The sequence below is a fragment of the Typopeltis vanoorti genome, chromosome 14, assembly GCF_054136105.1.
Source record: "Typopeltis vanoorti isolate ZY-2024b chromosome 14, IOZ_Tvanoo_1.0, whole genome shotgun sequence".
Taxonomy (NCBI): domain Eukaryota; kingdom Metazoa; phylum Arthropoda; class Arachnida; order Uropygi; family Thelyphonidae; genus Typopeltis; species Typopeltis vanoorti.
In genome coordinates this window covers 77,133,322-77,154,063 of record NC_143562.1, presented here as the reverse complement: position 1 = coordinate 77,154,063, position 20,742 = coordinate 77,133,322, and the positions used below count along the sequence as shown (strand labels likewise).

The following is a 20,742-nucleotide window of genomic DNA, read 5'->3' as shown; positions in this document are numbered from 1 at the left end:
AAAATGCATATGAGAAAGAGTAGCCATGACACCAATAAATGCAAAAATGTTCTCTAATACTAGAATCCCCTGCCCAATAATATATGTTGTTATTATCATCATTATCACTACTACACGAGCAACTTCAAAGGCTCATCAAGGGTCAACTGTTATACAGTTGTTCAAGGGTCAACTGTTATACAGTTGACCCTTGAACAACGCTGGGGTTAAGGGAGCCAATCTCAAGCGCAGTGGAAAATCCGCGTATAACTTTTGACTCCACGAAAACTTAACTACTAATAGCGTACTGTTGACCGGAAGCCTTACCAATAACATAACCAGTCTATTAATACAAAATATATTTTGTATGTTGTATGTATTCTTACAATAAGGTAAGCTAGAGAAATAAAAATGTTATTAATAAAATCAGAAGAGAAAATATATTTACAGTACTGTACTGTATTTATCGATACCGTAATTTACTGTTAAGAATTTAAGGAAACAACACACGTGTTAAAATAATAACTTTACTTAATATTAGGAAAGTAACAATTGACGTTTTGACCTCTGTATGAGGTCATCATCAGAAAAATGCATATATGTATAAGGAGCAAGCTGCATGTGCACTTCACAAAGGTAAAATGAATTTAAGCTGCTTATTAATCTTTTATCTAGCCTGAACTCTAGTGGGGAAAAAAGTTCATATTAAAAAATTTTTAAAAATAAAGTTTAACAAAATGTAAATATAAAAATAAATTAAAAACAGAACTACATTAAACATTTCTAAAGTCCTCTCGTATTGAGTGAGATATACTTTTGGACTTGTTCTGGTGCCAAAAGAGTTGCCTCTACATTCTTGGAATGATTGATTAGTAAGAATGTGGAAGATCCATCTGCAATCCTATAGCACCGGAACAAGTCCAAAAGGATATCTCAATAAGAGAGGATTTTAGAAATGTTTAACGACGTAGTTCTGTTTTTAATTTATTTTTATATGCACGGGCTAGCGGGTTTTTCCACCCGGTTTTCCGTCCCGTAAACTCAAGAAAATCGGCCGTCGAACCCACACTATTTTTTCAGACATTAAAAATATTGTGTGAGGGTTAGGGACCACCAGATGGCGGCATTTACTAGCCGCCTTCTTCACTGCCGATTAATTAGTGATAGCCTTGGGCAAGCTATCTCTGATCGGATACCAGTGGAGATTGAACTGCCTACTCAGTCTCCAAAAGTTAGATAAGGCTAAAAAACGGCCACACCTACTCCCTATACGAAAAAAAAAAGGCGTTAGCTGATTTTTTTTTTACTTTTTTTTTTTAAAACTTTATTTTATTTATTTTTTTTTAATATTGCTAACTTTTTTCCCACTAGAGGTTAGGCTAGATAAAAGATTAATAAGCAGCTTAAATTCATTTTACCGTTGTGAAGTGCAGTAGCATGTAGCTTGCTCCTTATACATATGTATTTTTCTGATGACCTCAATACAGAGATCGAAACAGATCATCCCTGGCTTCAATTTTCGGGGACAGTTTCATCAATGTAATACACAGCAGCTGGTAATCTCATCATCCCAAAATGCATAATCTTACTCTGTGCCATATTAAAGTGGCATCCTTTCTCTTTCGCCCATATTAAAATCATGCTGCAAAATCTCAATGTCATCTTTACTGGCTATTGCTCTACCCAATTTTGCCTCATCGGCAGATCATTTCGTATATTAAGGTACAAATTCAACAATAATGACTCGGGTACAGAACCGTATGGAACGCCACTAGGCACAGATTTTTTTTATGGACTACTCCTGAATAAACGACTGTCCGGTATCTCTCCATTAGCCACCCTTTTGTCTACAACTAGTTGCACTAGAAGGCATGAAATAATTTCATTTATTTTTTTTGAACCTTAGGTTAATGCAGATTGGATTTATGCATAAGGACCTCTTTACATTACAAGGAACTCTTAAAAGTTCTAGCTTAGGGCAGTGTTTCTCAAAGTGCGGTACGCTACCCCCCGGGGGTACGCGAAAGGTCTTCAGGGGGTACGTGGCAATTTTCGGCTATGCATCATTAACGCATGGAATCATTATTACGAGAAAAAAAATTATTTTAAACGTATATATTCTTAATAAATTATGTATGAATTCTCCTACTCAAATTCCGAGTTACTATCGCCACGACGTTCACGTCCTGGCGATAGTAACTCGCTCCCTGCGGTAAACAACATGCCCTACCCAACAGTGTCATTATATTGAAGACAAGTAGTTTTATTGTATCACTCACTGAATAAGGTACAGATACTATGCAATATATTTCTCAACAAATAGTGCAATTAGTGACAAATGGGATAAAAACGTCACTAACTAATGAATTACATCTCCCCTCCAACAGAAACTGCTGTATAGACTCAAGCAAAACCATATGTTGCGGGTGCAACATATGGTTTTGCTTGACACCACCCCATCGTGAACATGTTAAAACTAAGAAATATATAGTGAATGATGATATTATATATAATGATGAATTTCAGATATTATGGAATTCGGTTGAAGAGAATTAGAATTTCAACTCAACTGTTGGCTTGCCTTTGTCTTTGGTTTGCGTGATTTTTTGTTAATACCGTACCAGTCATATGCACTTCTTCATGGCTGCTTTATCTCTACTGGCCTACCTTGCTGTCTGTTTAACGCTCTGTTTTTACTTCTCATTAGTCATTCATTCCGTATATCAAGTCTTGTAAATTACTGGTAATTTTTGCTTTAAATAATGGGAAAGAAGATGAAGCTATTTGGGTAGATGCCTTTAACGATGCACACGAGGTAACTGTTCTCAATGCCAAAAATAGCGAATAGGAGCTTCTTGGTAAGTCACACCATTTTCAGCTTTTTTCCTGAAAACTTTAGTTTCCGGAAATCCCAGCATTCTCGCACCACGATTTTTTAGCTTTAATTTAATTTAATTTTTAGCTTTAATTTTTGGGGGGGAAAAGGTGAGAGTTATATTCGAGTAAATACGGTAATTTTTTTTAGCTTTCAAATTCTTAAGTATGGATCATTGGTTAAAGACTGGATTTATAAAACGCACAAAAGAAAGCAATATAGCAAATATAAGTAACTGTAAGCAACAAGAAAACGTTGATATCGTATCTGGATCAAATGAAATTGATAAGGGTGTGTCGTCTGGCATCTCTAGAGAACGAAGATGAAAAATCTTCGTAAGAATGATGTGAATTACTTGAAATGTGGATTTTCATGGACGGGAAATAAAGATAAAACTATTTCAAAATTTGTTCTATTAAAAATAAATCATTTTTTGTTTACATGAACATATAAATTCAAATAAAATAGACATTTACAATGAAATATACTTTATTTATTTATTATTATTATTTTGATAAGGGGGTACTTATCTGATAATGAAAATTTAAGAAGGGATATGCGGACATCTTAAGTTTGAGAAACACTGGCTTAGGGGATACAACCTTGAATCTGGCCTTGGGTTATTGTTGCTCACTGAGGTACTAAATAAAAATATCCACAGCAAGCTTAAATGGAGCATCCAACTACACTGAATACCTATTTTTTTTTTTTTAAATACTTAATGCATGTTTAGGGCATGGAACGTAGTGGATTTAAGATTAGATTTGATTAAAAATGAAATGAAGACGTTCATAGGAACATACCACATAAATAGGAATATTTCTGTCATTCCTATGCAAATTGTTTATCAAAATTCTCATTTTATATAAAATACATAATATGAAAATTTTATGTAAACTTCAACTACGCTTACATGTTAGAAGTAATATGTCATTCAGTACTCTTGTTCTTCTTTTCTTTCTTCGAATTTTCAATAGATATAGCCATTCATTCATATCTTCATTCGATTTATCTTAAATCCACTGCATATGACCTAATAATGCATTACGTAGTTGCCAAAATGCAAGCTCCATTAGACAGAAAGCTTGCTATATATATTCTTTATAGCTAGCTTTCTGTTTAATGTTGAATGTCTTCTATATTTTTAAAAAGCGATGTGGGTACTGGCTTACCTGAAATGCTTTGTAAAAATATGGAATGATACTATGGGGATTTTCGATAATTAAAATGTGTCACAGATATAAACAGAGAAAACACAGAATTATTGAAAAGCTTGTAGAAACCTCAGAATTACTGATATTGCCAGAGAGTTTGGAATCTCACATAGCGTCATATCTAGACTCTGGGCAGCATTTACCTTGCTTTACCACGGAGCATGAAGACAGAATTTTTGGTTATAACGGCAAAAAAACGTAATCGATGCACCACGACAGGTCAGCTTATAAGTCTGCTCCATTCAAGCACAGGTACGCGGATATCTCGACAAACTGTAGCAAGACGTCTGCGACGTGTAGACTGTAGTCTGCGTGCCTTTATCTACAGCTCATCTTATAGCACGTTTTCAGTGATGTTGTATCATAAAAACTGGAACAAGACACTAATGGGCTAATGTACTGTTTACAGATGAGAGCCGTTTCAGTCTTTCCTCCAATTCTAGACGATAGTAGATCTGGCGAGTATGTTCATGAAAGGGATAGATACGGCGGTGCTAGGGTCATGATGTGGGGAGGTATGATTAATGGACGCACCGAGCTGCAAGTGCTAGAAAAAGGGACTATGGCTAGTGAACGATATTGCAATGAAGTTCTTCAACGTGCTGCTGTAGGCGAAGAATTCATTTTTATGGATGATAATGCCACACCACATCGTATACGAGCAGTGGAGATACTTCTGGAGACCGCGGATATTAATCAAATGAAGTGGCCAGCACGCTTCCCAGATCTCAACCACAGTACACATTTGGGACACAATAGAGAGATGCATTGCTGCTCGAAATTCCCCTCCAGAAAACAAACATGGCCTTATCCTTGCTCTGAAGGAGGAATGGGCCAGTTTGCCTGAAGAACTTCTGGATCACTTGGTGCTGGGCATGGTACGACACTGTGAGAGCTACATCGGAGTGGACATATTCCATACTGAAATGTCTCTCTGCATAGTTTTATGTAAGCACTGCGCATTAATTCCTTAACTACGTTCCTTAGGACATTTGTAACTTTTGCCAAAAACGTAATGAAATTTAATTTGTACAAAATTTATAACACTTTTTTTGTGAAATAAAATTTATATTAATAAATGACAATAAATGTTATGTCCATATTTGGCTATAGTCATGAAAATTTTTTCATATATACAGGTGAAAATGTAGTTCGTCCTTAGCTTTTGGTGTCCAAAAGCTAAGGACGAACTTGAAAAACAAAACTAAAAACGAAGTTAACAGAATGAGAGGAAAATGCAATTTTTAAGGCATACATTCAACAAAGAAGGAACCAATCTCAAACAAACCATAAGAAAGACGAGGCCAACAGAATCATCTTTATAATGAAAAACACGGAACACTAGATAAGCAATAGCATCATTTAGATCTTTAAAATGATGCATAAGTTAGAAAGAAATGGATAACTATGGCAGATTTAAAAAAGAAAAATAAACAAAATTATTGATGCGAATTCATATGAACTGTGACCAGGAGATATTTGTAGAAAATTAACGCAGCAGAAATTGAACGTCTTATGTGGGAGCGTAGTGAAGTGGTTTAGAGATGGTCACCAATCAACACAACTGCTTTTTCTGTACTGAGTCACGTCCTGTTATGGAACTCTTAAGGACAAATTGAGAAAACAATATTCAATAGTCCGAGAGATTTGGGATTTGTATACTGTTAGCAGCTGTTCAGATAAAGTAACATTTTGATGGGCACAGAACCCTAATTTTTTGGATACTGAGGAGGTAAAGTGAGTATTATCAGAAGAGAAATCTTATCTAGTCCAAAATTAAAAACAGAAGTTTTTTTTTTTTTTTTGCGAGAAATAGGACAAGATTGGGTTTTACAAGCAAAATGTTGGTGATTTATGTTTGTATTTATAATCGTTGACATATATAGAAACAGAAATGTGGATGAAAGAACAGAACCTTGTAGAACAGCAACATTAGTTGCAAAGTTTGAGGATAATGATCCATTCACCACAACATGCTGGCAATCCAGTTGCAGAAGACACCATATAATAAAAACTTATTTAATATGCCTTCGTGCCAATCCTTACAAATATTAAGAGCAACCATTTGAGATTTCCCAAGCTCCTTGCATGGCATTCTAATACACCTACCGGCCAATGAATTTGGAACTTTTATGCAGGCGTACGTAAACGTCACTTACGCAATGTATGCGAAATACTTGGTCACGTGTGCGTCACCACGTGTTCTAGGTAACTATTTAAGAATACTACTGGTCAGTAATCGTCAACATTGTTGATCACAACGGGAAAAACGATGGCTCTTTCGGACTTCGATAAAGGGCTTATTGTGGGTGCTAGTATGGCTGGAGCCACGATTTTGAAAACAGCAGAGATGGCTAGTTTCTCAAAAGGCGAGATATCCCAGATGTTTCATCACGGGGAAAATCACCTCAGTGCTTGTCTAAGAGGTGTAACTGTGATCCTTAGCCAGTCCAGAAACGAGATCGCCGTCGTCTGCGAAGGCTCGTACTGACAAACAGAACTTCCTGTGTGCAACAATTGATAGAAGCATTTAATGAAGGCTGTTCGCGATCCATATCTCACCGAACTATGTACAGGGAATTGAAGAGGACTGGTATTGACAGTCGCTAAAGGAGGTCCAACACGGTATTAAATAAGTTTCTAATTCAGTGGATGGTATGTGTAAGAAGACCCACTGTTGACCAGGCAATTGTTTATTATCTTATCTTAAGGGCTTCAAAGGTGGCATAGAATTTCAGTGGTAATTTCTTACACTACCTTAGAAGAATGAAGTGAGAGTAACTGGATGGTAATCTGACTAAAGAATTGTCATCCCTCTTAGGAATGGACTGAATATCGAAACACTTGAAAAAAAAAATAATAAAATAAAATAACTCCGCAAAATTCGTTCATCCAGGGCCGAAGAATGGTTCGGTTGTTTGACTTACCGTTCTTGTGTAGCGATTCTTTCATTATCACAAAACTAGGTGAATTTCACGAATGCTTAAGCACATATTAAGTCGTTTTGTCCGTTCGTAGCAACATTATTACTCGTATTCCTCAGCAATGGCAGAGGAATTTGACTACTAGTATTTGGAATACTTTGCAAAATGACTGCAAATTGACCCTCCTCCCTTTTAATGGATTATCTACATATGAGAAATATGACTGAATCAAAATCTTGGAAAGCAATACCTGCAATCTGGCTGGATATAGTTAAAATAAAATTTAATACTTAGGATGTACGCTAAAACGTGTACACTCAACTTAGTTTTGGTTATACAGGAATCTGATAAATTTTTTTTTTTTTTAAAATCACAAAATCTGGTAAGACATTTCGAAACGATACTAATTATGGATCTCTAAGCGTTTTTGGTCAAAACGCCATTTTTATTAGGTAAGTCAACCAAGTGAAGAAATAATAGCACACAATCATAACCTACTGCGGTTTGTATTCAATTTTTATGTAATAACATCATCCATTATCACTTTATTTATTTATTTTTAGTGAATGTGAATGACAATATGTAATGTTGACAATAATTTTGTTATGCCTAATTTGAACACTAAAACAGTCCAACTCATTCAAACCAAATCTGAGATGTTCCAACGAATTCAAATGAATGCGTACAAGTCGAAGCGGAGTCACTGCTTACTCTAATTTTGAAACACTTTCACTAAAATTTTCACATGCAAATTATCGAAATGAAACGAAAACTGAAATTGTTATACGGTATGGCACAAAAAAACATTACTGAACTTCGACAACCCCTTCAAGTACATGCGCTGTGAAATATGCCATTCGACTGCATGCACATTAATAGAAGGACACATGTATAGTCTACCGCATTACATTTAGCTGTAGTAATGGTGCTGACGTTGGAAGAAAAGACGTTTATTGTTGAGCATTATTTTAACGGAATGGTAGAGCAAACGGTCCAAGCCTATGACATGTTTGTGAGCAGTTTGTTCTTCGTTTCCGTAAGCGTGCCCCAAGCAAATAGTGTCATCATTGACTCAATCGAGAGTTCTGCCGCAATACAAACGGAATTCGGCGAAGTGTTAACACAAATGAAAATCACGGACATGTCACGAGCAATAGTTACAGTTCCAGAAACGCAGTCAACGCCGAACAGGAGTAAAACTTGGGATACTGGAGCAGTCACTACAGAGAATCCTGAAGCCTTTTCGTACGTCATTCAGGTGGGTTAGGGTTTAACAGCAACGGATTGCACTTCACGGTGGGAATATGTGCACGCGTGCTCGCCAATGTTTATGAAGATCCGTCCTTCCTCCATAATGTCTAGTTCTCGGAGGAAGCAGTGATAACATTACTGCTTGGGGAACGTTTACAGAGACGACGAACAAACTGCTCACAAACATGTCATAGGCTTGGACCACTTTACATGACCGCTTAGATGGAAATGTAAACAGATGAACCCAAAGGTTTCTTGGTTTCTCTAGACCTGAATTTGTCCAAGAGAAACCTCTTCACAGCGAGAAGGTGACTGCGTGGGTGCTGTTTTCGGTCATGGCATAATTGGGCCTTACTTCATTGAAGGCATGGTGTAACCGTGACCTTGAACAGCGAACACTACATCGAGAATGTGTTGTTTCCGTTCACCCAGAATTTGTATAGGATGTGTCGTGCAAAAAACATTCCATTTCGTGCATAGGTATTCCAACAGGACGGAGCAACCTGTCATACATCACGTGGTTTTAGAGCCTATTTATCAGAACACTTCCCCGGGAGGCCCATTTCTCACGAGTTCGGCTGGTAGACTAAAAATCTATGCAGCACACAATCCTCCACTAAAATCATTACTGTCCTCGGATTCGGACGCCATCTTGGGTATCAGAGAGCCTATCATTATTGCTGGTGACTTAAACGCCAAGCATCCTGCCTGGAACAGTCGAACTACCAATAAAAACGGACACATAACTTGCTAACTATACAGGATCCAACAACGCGGTTGTGGCAGATCCCACTGAACCTACCCATCATAATACATAATACAAATTTAGGACCAAACAATGAGGGAGGTCCCCGGAGCACCGTAGCGCCTCGGGAAAAGTGCAAGTATAGCCCTCGAACTAAGAAATAAAATTACACGATATGTTCAGCAGATGTCCTAATCCTTGTTCTCCAAGACGACAGAGAACATTTGCATGCGCTACGAAACCTGTCCAGAAAGACAAGGTGCCCATTTCGGTCACGTAATCTACCGTCGTTAATGCTTTATTCCATCAAGATGCCTCCGATAGATGTGGATGTACATATCATCGTGTGCAGACATATATATATATATATATATATTCCTTTGTTAATAAACCCGTTTACTCCTTAACATATATCGTTGTAGTTATTCAGTACTTTTTGTGTGTGTGCCATGCTGTACATATTGTGAGAATTCTGCACATCGAATTAAATAAAATCTGTCTTGCCAGCACAGAAAATAACTTTCACACGAGCAAAAAGACGAATAGAACGAATTTAATAGGTACTAATGGCGTTTATGAAACATAAATTTAATAACGGTTCAATTCAAACCAAACTGTGCTATCTCCACGAATTTCAGCAAATTTTAAACAGAAATCATTAAATTATAAGCATATATAGCGGGTTATTAGTATTAGCATTAAAATAAAATTGTTTCTTTTCAGAGCAGAGTCAAATTATGTGGAAGGATCTAAAACAAATCTGGTAGGTGCGTATTAATTCTGATAAAAAGTTTCTCAAAATAGTATGGATGCAAGCTGAACATGATTGAAAATAATATATTTTAGTTAGATTTTGTCCATGAATAGGCATAGTGGCAGCATTAGGCGTTAAGAATGCGGCCATACCCTCCTTTTTAATTCAACCCCTCTTATTTCAGCAAGAGAATTAGAGTTGCAACCAAATTGCTCAACATAGTCAAGTATAAAGGCCCCAGTATGATTCAGCAAGGCTTAAAATATAAGAGCGTTTCATTCTACGAAAACAAACACTCATGAAATATGCTGGAAACACCTTCCAATTTTGTGGTAAGCATAAAAATAGCAAACACAAGTAATTTCAATCACACATGAAAAAGAATTACAGTAAATAAGTAGCAGCTGAAAGAGTTCCCATACGAAAGAAACATCTTGAGGGAAATTGATGTGTTATGAAATCAACATGTGCCTCAATTTTAAACGATAAAATGTAGCAAGGTAGCACGTTAAAATACGAGTTCAATGTAGAGTTACAAAACCGCTTGAGCCTCGCAGCTGTCTACATATCCAGTTAAATCTGACTATACTGCCTTGATAATTTCCAAGTAACAAGATATGTGATAATAATAATTATGCACGATTTTTTTTATGTGAATATTCCTTAATTACTGAAGTTCTTCGAAACTACAAACACATGTCGTAATGAGGCTTCTGACCTGTGCAACAGAATTTAAAAGCTCTAAGAATTTACACACACACACACACACACACAGCTGTCGGGTTGACAGCTAATATGACATCGCATAATGCCTGCTTGGAGAAACGATGCAAAGTGGTATCATGTTACTAGAAAGATCTGTTAGTATAAGAACATATACAGAGTGGAAGCAAGAACATATTTATTTTCAAAACCTCATAAAAATACAAAATGAATAGAATAAAATAAAATTTTGGAACAGCGCTCCAGCACAACGCCACAATATCATCCATTCGATATTAGTTTCAATGAATATATGGAATGAAAATAATTCTTTATATTCATTTTACATGTTGTGGCGCATTGCTAAAAACCATCACAAAAAAGAAACATTAAAAATATTTAAGTTAAGGGATATTACATCCCATATTGTTTCATAGCCGAATAAGAAACTCAAAGAGTTTCATGCTGAATATAGAAACTATATAAAGTTCGGCGAGTTCAAGCGTAAGAAAATACCTGGATAGTGCAACATCTGACCCATTTGGTAGTGCTACACTGAGGCAACTCATAGTAAGGGTGGAGCAAGCTCCGATCACTATTCTTGGTATTTACCCATAATGTGAAACCCAGCTCATAGAAGCTGTATTACTGTTCTACATTATGAGAGAAGGTCACTACCCAGACAGGTTTCAATCTTTATTGAGGTCTCATCATGGAGTAGGTAGACCTAATAATACCAAGTTTGTAGCACACAGAACTTACATACCCTACTATGAGAATTGCCAAGAAGGTATCCTAATAAATTATTAATTATATGAAGAGCCAAAGGCTTCAATTCGGCGACATGAACTTATTTAAGTTAAGGGATATTACATCCCATATTGTTTCATAGCCGAATAATAGCTACCAAATGGGTCAGATGTTGCACTATCCAGGTATTTGCTTACGCTTGGACTTGCCGAACTTTATATAGTTTCTATATTCGGCTATGAAACAATATGGGATGTAATATCTCTTAACTTAAATAAGTTCATGTCGCCGAATTGAAGCCTTTGGCTCTTCATATAATTAATAATTAAAATATTACTTGAATAATTAATGAATTCGCTTATAAAGTGGAACCAAAAAGAGAGATCATAAATTAATCTTAAGAAACAGTTAATGTAAAGGTAATTTATAACGATCCCACACCTATGAACTTGCAAAGCAACCAAGATCTCGCTTATTGCAGGTTTGAGGGGGGGGGGGAATCTCTATTTGGTCTCTAGGTTTCCTGACTATGTAAAAAATAAATTAAAACAGGAGAAAAAATTCTTAGCCTACCCATGGTACGAATGTACTATATGTTTACAAAACCTATTCTGTCACCAGTGAATTTTATATAGCAGCGACTACTACCATCAGCGAATTTTGCATAACCTTTGCTATTTGACTAAGAAACCGTCCATAAAAAAAAGCTGACGAAGTGGTAACATTATAGTAAAAAAATCGTTCACAGAAATAACGATTTATAAAAACCTTTCATGTAAATGAGTAAACCTCTTATTTTTTTTTTATTTTTGATCCCTTCTTAAAAACTTAAATGATGTATACATCTTTTCGAAATGAAATTTATTCCGTCCATTCTAAGAGGAGTTATTGCAACATAAAATTTCAACAGAACTTTTCTCCCTTTGTGTGTCTGCAAATAATGCCACTGAAACAAACTGGAAACGGCTCGGAAATTTTTTGTAATAATTCCGAATACCAAATGTGAGTAAAATCTGTTCAGCACACATTTCGCTAAACTTACCTTAAAAAAAGAGAAACCTGAATATTGTCCACATTGCACTATATCCTATATTGCAATGCAATTTTGGATAAAGGTATGTTCACAAGATTTCTCCCCCAACTCAATCTTATCCGTTTCGAACACTGCAAGTTATTTCAAGAATCTCTCTTTGCATTTCATTGGATTTTATCAAATACTGTAATCTTTACATTTTTTTTTTTTTTTTTTTTCGGACAATGAGCATAACGTGTCGAAATTATTTTTGCAACAATTCCCTCTGATTGTATGGAAAATAAAATTAGGGTTTAGGATCTACAAAAGATTTTGGTTCAGTTTTGTATTCAGTTGGATCAAATTTTTATTAGTATAATGGTTCGAACTGAATTATTTTTCACTGACTCGATGGAATTCAATTAAATTTAGTATTTCACAACTGGATGACTTTCGTCAAGCAGTCTTGAACAGGAAAAGAATAAGACGGGAAGTGGACAGTAGTAGTAGTCTAGTTACACCACTGTGGATGGCGCTACGATTGGTCACATGAGGGACAATACAGTAATTATAAATAGTGACTGTTATAGATGCACGTACAAAGAGAGTGCTGAGTGAAATTGCTTACTGCGGAAGATTGGAGCTGAATAGAAATTCATACCAGTCTGAAAAAAATGTGCATGGAGACGATATTGTGGACGTCAGCACAGTTAGACACTGAGTCAGACACTTTACGAGGGGGTGCAAATGCACATTTGGCTGGACTGATCTTCTCCATCTTGCCCGGATATGGCATTATCTAACCACCACTCTGGTCTTTAGAAGGATGCATTCCGAAAAATGCCATTTTGCAGACGATAAGGAGCTGAAACAAGTTCTTCATAAAGAGCTCTGATGTCGGAAGCAGACTTTTAAGTTCGGCATACAGCGCAAACAAAAAGTATAACTAATGGTGGAGGCTTGAAGAAATGACAGAATGTGTGTGAAAGATGTAGGATAAATCCACGTAAAGATCATTGATAAATAAATTATATTTTCTGAGAGAAAAAATAAAATAAAAGCAACACACTTCCTACCATCTCTCGTATTTGGCTATTTAAATGGCAAAATATGTCAAAAACGACTTGGGTCCAGTCTATTTGCATATTTGGTGACAGTGAATGGTGTCGCCAAATACAAGTACTGTACGTCCACAGATACGAGACCCTTCGACACTTCTGCGCATGTCAGGAGAATCCATTCCGATAATAGGGTAATCAATCGGTCTTGTGGGATGAGTTGTTTATTATTACACGTAGGAAAAGTAACTTTTCTTTTATGAACATTGTAGTTTTTAAAGTGATAACTATTTTCCTTGTATAACAGTTGGAAAATTTTGCGTATAAAGCATGATTTTGCGTGTTGGTGACCAATTCGTACACCAGTTTAATTCTTTTTCCGCCTTCAACATGAATCGACTCTTCTTGGTAAGTTGCCAGACTAGGGTTTCGTATATGTGGTCGGAGACGGTACACAAAGATGTCATTACGAAATGCACATATCTGCTTTTGACTATGTTATTCTGGCCGATTTCGTTTTCATGTGAGATGAAAAACCAGAAATTCTACATAAATGCCTTTATCTCATTATGAGACTAGACTCACTTTCAGTTGAAAAACTATTATAAAAGATCTCATCCCAGATGGAATTCGAATCCAGATCTTTCCAACTAAAGGGCATCATTTATCGACGGAGCTTTGGAAATCTCCTCCCAGAAGACCTGAATGTGAAACAAATACATGAGCTTCCAAATTCGGCTGTAATCGATTGAACAACGAACCTGTAGAGGTGCCTTGAGGAGTGAATGACAGTCCGAAAGTATAAAACCTAATTAAAATTTCCTGTTGCGAAAAATTCTTGATTAAAAACGAGGATTTACATCCTATTGTGTTTAAATATATTACACCGTTAAGTTTAATTTTCAAAGTGTAAATAAAATTTTGTCAGTTTTATCTATGAATATTAAGCATAATTATTATTCGAAATATCGAAATTATTACTCACATTTTACGGGTCCGCAAATATATACATAATCAGTATAGTATACACTATACTGATCATGAATTTAATAAAAACATAAGGATAATCGAAAACAAAACTAATACATTAAACAAAAACAATTGATATGGTATACATTTAGCTTTCCGTACAAATAACTACTAAATTCAGCATGCAAAGTGCTATTCGCTTGGGTGAATTATCGCTTTTTATGAAGCGATAACCCATCGGTGAAATGTTAATGAATATCTACATTAGCGGTATCCTCATGCAAAAACGGTCACGGTTTCTTTGATTTTAAATGTCCACGCTAGCGTATGACTAACTAAAGATATCAATGTTCATTATGATCTATGCAATGTTTTCTTTATGGTTGGTTGAAACTAACAACGCCCAGGTTATTGACCCCATATACAATAATATGTGCATAGTCACACGCAGTATATGTACGCTTGTGTTATTATTGTATGTCAAGCTATAGGCCAAGGCGTAATGGAAATTTTCTCTAGCATGATCAAAAAGACAGAAAAAATATCGCCAGTAATTAACATTTTAAACAGGGGCGACCCGTGCATAGGCACTGCAGCACCCCCAATTTTTCTCGATATATAAATATATTTATTAATTTATATTTGCTTGTAATATTTAATTTTATCATCAACAATCCTATACAATTCTCTTATTTTGTAAAATAATAATAATAATAAAAATCCATCTTGTAGGGCGAAGGAGGCTAGCGGCACTGTGTTTTCCACAGTGTCATATTGCTACGCACGCAAGCATATGAACATCATAGTGGGATGCGAGCTATTAGCGTAATGCGGCACTGCCCGTCGCGCAGTTCCACTGTTGTTCATATGCCGTTTGCGCCAGTAGCAGAGTGATCGTAGTGCTTATCGTGTTTACTCGATCTCTTTCAATATTTCGACATTACAATTAAAGACATAACATTTGTTATAGTAATTTTTAAGTAATTTTGAATTATACTAAACTGTATAATTTTATCGATAATAAACAATATTTTTTCATGTTTATTTTTTTTTTTAATTTTCACCATAATTTTGATGTTTTATCCAAACACGTATACACTGTACTTACAGTGTGTATGTATATTTCGAAAGTTGCAGCACCCCCCCCCCCCCCCCCCACGATTTCAAGCCACGAGCCGCCACTGATTTTAAAATAAATAAATATATATTTATGTAAATCCACCAATCATGAAAGTCTGGCGATTAAAGGAATCGGACTCTCCTACTCTAGACGCAAAACGTGCCATTTATTTACTTTTCTTTTCTCTCTCTCTTGCTCCTCAGAGCCACTTGGGGAGGGGGGGGCCCTCCAATGAGCAGGGTGGTGCTTTCATTACCATCTATGTTATAGAGGGATTTGAACTCACTACCTTGCTGGTAGGAGGAGGGAGACGATATCCACTTAGATGATAAATGTCTTGCATCGACGGTGAAGTATCACTGCCCTACTTATTGGAGGAATGAAGTGGCTTCTGCTATATTTCATACCTAGAGAGCAGGGTCTCCGTTTTCTGTCTCCCTTTTTTCTCACATGCAATGCGGGATGGCTTTACTGGGACGGGTCTCAACATACTCTGTTATTAATGAATTAGGCAACCAGCATCTCCAATTGATGGTACAGGAATAAAGAACCGATGGTAACGGATCTGTCGAGACTTCTCTATATTATGGCGAATGTTGCTACTGTTTACTCTGCGGTCATGCCTGGAGGATGGAATCCGAATATAGAAGAGTGCAGGAGATGCTGTGGAGACTATACTTTGAGTATGGTCACTCCCAGTGTGGGGATTCACAAAAAAAAAAAAAAAAAAAAAAATATATATATATATATATATATATATATATATGTGGTGTCGCGTGCCGATTTAGGTTAGGTGTCCTGTCGTGTGGCTTATGCAACCTGTGCTACAAATTTCACGTCAATTTGACCGTATGAAAGTTTTAAGCGTGCATAGCGCATCACTGCTCATCGTAATTGGTCCAATTCAATTAATTGTAGGATAACTTTGAATACTTTAATTTATCAAAAGCATAAAGGTCAAATGAACAATAGCTATGCTTCATGCACACCGTTTATTGTGAGAAGCACAAAGGGGTTATGTTTCGTGGTAAGATGAGATTAGCAATGGCAAATACTAGAGTGAGGCACGCATAATTGGAATTTTGATACGATTTTTAAATGCAGCCATATAATACGTATAGAAATCGGAAAGAATTAATCACTTGGGAAATTACTGTTTTTCCGGACTGAACCAAAGAAAGGTTGAAATAACTCGTTTTTCTTATATACAAGTTCCAACCTTATTCTACTATAATCGTACAATCCGCGAAAGCTCTGGCAGAAAACGGGACATCGTCAACACTGTTTCTCATTGTAAATATGGACAAAAAGTTATAAATTGTTTATAGAAAATTATAAATATCTATTAAAAACTTGTCTATATCGGTGTCATAAACACGTCAGTTCACAGTTCACGCATGCAAAACAGATGAAACTCAGAAACCAAAAACAACAACTTATGACAAATGACAACATTCAATTGGATTGCTTCACACAATAACCAATCACAGCCACTAACGACTTCTGGATGCTATTGTCTCACACCCTGCCTCGCCTTCTAAAACTACTGGAAAACCAAGAATTTGACATGCTGAGTCACCTGCACATCTGTTAAAAAAGGGGCTCAAAGGTGTCCGTATTTGTATGAGTAATGAATAAAGACCTGAGATTAACATCTCCAATTCTGATATCGAGATTAATAACACTTTCCGGCATAATGTGATTCATATACGAGATGATGAATGAGGAATAACAGTGGACAGTGTAAACCCTCATCCTCGTCTCCCACCCAATTTAACATTAAACCCCTCTTCTTGTACCTCCTCCAGTTCTAACTGCTGATTTATAACTCAAATATAGACAAAGTAACGTTCGATATAATGTCCCATTTACATATAACTGAAGACTTTTGAAGGTTTTCTATAGGCACCTTTTCATGTGCCTTTTCCAGACTTACAAAATTTACATGCAGATCCTTATTATATTCCCACGACTTTTCAACTATTTGTCTTAAAGTGAAAATTTGATCCTGACAACCTTATTCTCCAAGTTTCAGTCCACAATTTTTCTTAGCCGGTTCTTAAGTATACTTGCATAAATCATCACACACTACTGGTTGACGTCGACACGTCTGAGGATAAGCACGAAAATTGCGAAAGCAAAGATAAAGAATGGAAAAGGATATTTAAGCGACCTGGTTCATTTCTTGAGAAATGGGGCTCAGGAAATCTTCCTCTCTCTCTCTCTCTTGAGAAATCGTAATTTGTCGAAATTACTCGCCTACCACTGCTGTGCTTGAAATATGAAGAATTAAATTTGAGGTTGTCGATATAAATTTTTGGACTGCCTACCAAGGAGAGATGTACATTTAGGGAACTTTAATGCAAAAGTGAGAAATGGTATGAGAGTTAGGAATGAGTGTTGCAAGTTGGGCATAACACATTGAATGTCATCAATGTGGGTTATGCAGATAGGATAAGGCAAATTTGTTGGAGCCTTCCGATTTGAGTCCTTCTCCACAGCTTAACAAGGCCCGAAGTGCAGATGGAATCCCAGCAGAGTTAATTAAGACCACAGGGGATGGAGGGATAAGAATGTTTCATATATTAATTACAAGAATATGGGAAACAGGATCATGGCCTAGAGATTGGAAGTGGAAAGTGTCGGATTTTCATACCTCAAGGGAGACATGAAGGATTGCAAGAACTGCAGAACTATTAGTTTAATCTCTCATGCAAGCAAGATTTTATTAACTATCATTCTAAATAGGATTGAGGCAAAGATGCCAGGAACAAGCAGGGTATCAGAGATCAGATCCTTTTCCTCAGATAGACCATAAAAAAGTATAAAGAATATAGACTCCCATGGTAATGTGTTTCATAGATCACTCTGCTGAACACAGTCAAAAACTTTATAGTAGTCCAAGAAACGCATTACCATAAGGAGTTCTTTATGCCGTTATGAAATTGTGGGAAGTAAAGAAGATAATGGGTTTTCCTCATAGCTAACTTGTACAGTGAGCAAGAAGCAACGGTAAAAACAGGTGTTGAATTAACTGATTGGCTTCACGTTGAAAAGTGAGTTAGGTTAAGGGTGACTACTTTCTCCTCACCTGTTTAGTATCTATGCTGAGGACATCATGGGTGTAGCAATGGATAAGATTAAGACAGGAATTAGGATTGTTGGTATATTGATCAGCAATCTTAGGTGTGCTGATGATACAGTACTCTTTTGCAATGCCAAGGAAGAACTAGGACAAATCCTTGACAAAGTTAATGAGATCAGTAAGAACAGAGGACCTCAGCTCAATCCTCGAAAGAAAGATTATGGTTCTCAAAGGAAATGTGGACAGGGAAGCTCCTGAGAAACAATGGAGAAAGTCAGCAAGTTCGAGTACCTGGTTAACGCAGCAGTCAGAGACGTCTAAAATCTGGAAGGAAGGATGGAGCCATCTCCATAAGAACAAAGTTGGGAATTTTGGATGTAGTTGTTTTTCCACCAGCGACTAATGGATGTGACACTTGTAACCTAAAGATTTCCAGAAGAAAAAGGATAGATACTTTTGAGATGTGTATAATTTTAAGGCTTCTTAAGGATACTGACAGAAGAAAGTTGAAACACTTTGTACACACCGAAAGGATGGAAGGAGGACTTCTCAAAATACTACAATGTAAAGTTCTCGAAAAAAAAAGATCAAGGGATAGACCGTCAATGCGATGAACAGTGTGTCTGATCCTCAGAGAGTTGAAGTCTCTAGAAAAGTATACAACAGGACCAAATGGCGATGACTAGTGTGACACATCACCGAGCATCTGATGATGTCCAATTAATAGATGAATAAATATTTCCCTAAATATTCAACTCTTCTCCAGAAGTTTGGAAATCCATTAGTAACCTGCCCTTGTTGTAATCCCGCCGGCTTTGTTTCTGTTAAAATTACAGTTGAACTGTAATTTTAAATTTTAACCATCCAGAGTTAGTGATTTGGAAAATCGTCGTTGTTTGACCGCACTTTATTAAGAGTGATATGAAATCTTTATGAAAAAGATTTAGTGGTTATTGTTCCCATATTCCAGACATTCAGTCGTAACATTACGAGCAATTTCCTTCCTCTAAACCTCTGTTTTCTCTTTTCGCTATACTAAAATAAACATGTTCTTTAATTTTTACTTTGTAATTAGTTATACGACTGGTTTTAATAACTTCTGAAGAAATTTGATACATCCGTAAGAAGCTAAATTATTTATGTTGCTATTATACTTATTTATTTACAGTCATATCTATATTTACAATGTGAAACAAATTTAACTGTATCGAATTTGTTTCACATTGTAAATTCAAAAAACTAATTTACCCCAAAATTTTGGAATTCGGTAGTTGGCCTGTTCTCACCAGTAATCGAATTCATAGTCACCGACGATCTACTGGCTTTGCAGGTGACAGGATTATACCGACTACTGTTGCCATCTCGAGTTCCTAAACCTAGCTGGTATGAGAGCCTGAAATAGTATGAGTACTCAGGTCGATTTTCCTGAGTTGTGGGAATACTTACTTGTATCAAAGATCGACGAGTGCGGGAATCGTTTCAAACACGCTTGGAAAGTTGCTCCCGAGTACAGAAAATCTATAACGATCTTTCTTTCATAGTGTTATGGAATATTTACCACAAGATTACATCGGGGTGAGACATTCAAAATAAAATAATAATAAATAAATAAAATAATGTTGCAGAAAATTATTCAAATTGCATATCAAAATAATTGATTAATTTAGATAAAAGAATAACAAAAACCTAACTCCGGATATGGGGCAAATGCACTGTGTCTGCAACCTGCGTGGTTTGTGGAGCTCTTCTGCAGTCAAATTTTTCTTCAAAATTTTTATCAGAAACCATGAGAAAAGCCATTAGAAATAAAATTTCTTCCGATTTTACTACAGGAATCAAATTCTGGTCCTTCTATAATGAGCAGTGTCGTTACCAACTGCGCTTAGGAAAACTTAACGAGTTCCTATTTCATTCACCCACTCGATAGTATTTTTCCGCCTAATACCACTTCAAATCCTGAAACTAATGCGAAACTGCATTGATAATGACGAAAAGCAATCCCGTTGACAAATTTTCAACTGAGTGATTGTTGGACAGTTATCAACGGTCGCTAAAATGCACCTAATGTTTTTCCATATTACAGGGTGATTCAAAAAGATGGACTCAATTTCGTACGGCTATATTTCCTGAACTATACATCGTATGTGAATGAGCTACATAACATTTGAAAGAGGAGGTCCTAAAGTTTGAAATACTACCGCTGCTGCACGGCTGTGCACTTGCCTAGCGCACAGCCGTGTAGCAGCATCAGTTGTGAGCAAAATGGCTACTATGCAGCACAATATTTTTTTTACGTTCGTGAGC

The 20,742-nt window shown here is 36.4% G+C and overlaps 1 protein-coding gene across 2 annotated transcripts in view; it reads right to left on the bottom strand.

Annotated features, from left to right (window-relative positions):
* The window catches only part of LOC150099690 (furin-like protease 1, isoforms 1/1-X/2), a 280,807-nt gene that overhangs the window by 226,804 nt on the left and 33,261 nt on the right, over positions 1 to 20,742 (bottom strand). The window contains exon 1 of one of the 2 annotated variants that reach the window (XM_090403954.1): positions 4,212 to 4,300. The exons of the other annotated variant lie outside the window; for it this stretch is intronic. The gene's annotated coding sequence lies outside the window, so the exon portion shown is untranslated. Of the gene's footprint in view, positions 1 to 4,211; positions 4,301 to 20,742 lie in introns of those variants that run through there. 2 annotated transcript variants of the gene reach the window in all.